Source organism: Aquarana catesbeiana, linkage group LG05 (assembly GCF_042186555.1).
Source record: "Aquarana catesbeiana isolate 2022-GZ linkage group LG05, ASM4218655v1, whole genome shotgun sequence".
Classification (NCBI taxonomy): Eukaryota; Metazoa; Chordata; class Amphibia; order Anura; family Ranidae; genus Aquarana; species Aquarana catesbeiana.
In genome coordinates, this window is record NC_133328.1 from 387,313,046 (window position 1) to 387,315,790 (window position 2,745).

A 2,745-nucleotide genomic window follows, 5' to 3' on the forward strand; every position below is an offset into this window, starting at 1 on the left:
GCAGAAAAAAATCCTTCTAGTTCACGTTTCTGCCTGGAGGCAGAAAAAACGTAAAACTCTCCTAAACTCATCTAAACTTTATACAAATATATGAGCATTTTTTACTCCAAAGAGAACAGATTTTTTTAAGGCCAATGTGCATGGAGCCTATATTCCTCATATTTATTTGTCCTGAGGAAGCTTAGATAAGCAGCTAGCTAAACATCGTCAACTGTTTATTTACATTCAGCTAGACTTTTTTTTATAATATCGAAGACGTTTCAATACTCATCAACCTCAGTTCTTAAAGTTGGGAAGATATCCAAGCATTTATAACAACACAGGTAACTCAGTGACCCTAATTCCTCATACTCACTTGACCCAAGGAATCTTAGATAAGAAGCCAAAGGTCTGCAACTATTTATTCACTTTCTACTGGACCTATTTTATAATTTGAAGCCCTTTTGGTACTCATCCGAGTAGCTTGCTTGGTTCTTGGGTGTCCTTTTATGAAACTGAGATCAGCGGCGATCCCGAGTCTCACCGCTGATCTCAGCGCTTTACCAGTTTATGAAACTGAGATAATCAGCGGAGAACATGTTCTCCGCTGATTATCTCAGCACAGTGAGAATTCACAGAAACGGCCAGTTTATGAAGGTGCGATCTCCACACCTCACTGGCGATCTGTGGCAGAATTCTCACTTTCTGATTCACCATTTCAGAAGTGGAGAATCAGAGTGAGAAGCCTGAAACTGGCTGATATTCTGGAGAAAGCAAGAAGTCTTTTGACTTCTTTCTTTCACCAAACAGTCAGAGCACACCTTCCCCACCATTACACACCCCAAAACCAGCAGGATAGGAATTTATAGTGTATATATATATATATATATATATATATATATATATATATATATATATGTATGTATGTATATATATATATATATATATATATATATATATATATACACATCTATATATATATATATATATATATATATATATATATATAGCTATATATAGATACATATATATATATATATATATATATATGTATCTATATATAGATATATATATATATATATATATATTTTTTTTTTTTTAGATGTTCACGTCTCTGGCTGGGTTCACACTTGTGCGATGCGTGAACCAGCGTGATTCCTGTGCAGGTTTTCACATCGCACCTACATTGACATCTGCGCACCACTGCGGGTGTCAATGTAAAGTTAATGACACCCCCAGATCATCTCACACATCGCAGTGCGAACTATGTAAGGGTGCAGGAATCGGATCGCATGGGTGTTCACACCCATGCGATCCGATTCCAGTGTGGACCAAATAAAGGGTCCTGTACCATTTTGGTGCAAATGCAATATGATTTAGGGCCAGTTCCCACTGCTGCGGTGTCCGAGATCGGATGTGATTCGCACCGCAGTGCAAAATCACATCCGATCTCTGTGCGATGCGATTTCAGCCATACAGATAGTATTGCTAAATTTGCATTGCCCTCGGACCAAACTCTTACAGGACCCTTTTTTTGGTCCACAGCAGAATCGGATTGCATGTGTGTTCACACCCATGCGATTCGATTACTGTCCGAGTTTGCAGATTGCACTGCGATATGCGAACTGATTTGGGGGTGTTAACTTTTAGGCCCAGTTCACACTTGTGCGATGCCGGACATCGCACAGGCATCGCATGTTATTTGCAGCACACTGCCATTCACATTACATGCGATGTCTGTGCGGTGCGATATCAGCTGTACAGATAGTATGGCTGATATCGCACCGCATTCGGTGCAAACACGCACAGGACCCTTTTTTCTGTTCGGACCAGAATCGGATCGCATGTGTGTTCACACATATGCGATCCGATTCATGTCCGAACTGTCAGTTCGCAGTGCGATATGCAAGCTGATCTGGGGGTGTCCTTAACAATGTATTGACACTCCCCAGCGATTAGCATATGGCAGTGTGAACTGACATGCGAGTCGGTGCGATGCGGGAACCCACAGTGGATTCGCAGTGTTCTCGCATCGCACCAGTTTATCAATTTTTATGTTTATCTATAATGAAATATATTTTATTTTAATTTATTAATAAATATTTATATTTGTATACTTTATTAAAATTATTTTTTTAATGATTATAAATGTATTTTGCATTTATATGAATGGTGTATAGCTGCAATACATATGTGCATTACATTCATTTACTATACACCATTCACATTTAAATAGGGACATGTATGATCTTTAAATATTGATAAAAACAATGTTTTTTTTATAATTAGGTTAATGTATATTGTGTAGGGGGAATTTATCTTTATTATTTTATTAATATGTTGGGGAATAATGTGTGCTGATTTGTGTTAAACTTTTGTATTTTATGGTTCCTCATACTGTAATCCCGCTATATCACACGAGAATACAATGAGAGGAGCCATTCTCAGGAGTTCCCGGCGTTTGTAGATCGCTCCTCAACTCAACATGAGAAGCGATCTACACACTTTCATAAACAGGCACTCAGAGGAGAGCGATCTCCTCTGAGAATGCCTGAGAACTGAAAAGCGGTATTTTACCGCACTTTCATAAAAGGACACCTTAGTGTCAGGAACATGTCCCAGTATTTATAGCCACACAGGTAACTCAATGACCTTAATTCTTCATATTCATTTCGCCTAAGGAAGCCTGGACGAGAAACCAAAAGTCTTCAGCTATTTATTTACATCCAGCTGGACTTATTCTGTAATAATTAGGAGGTATTGTTA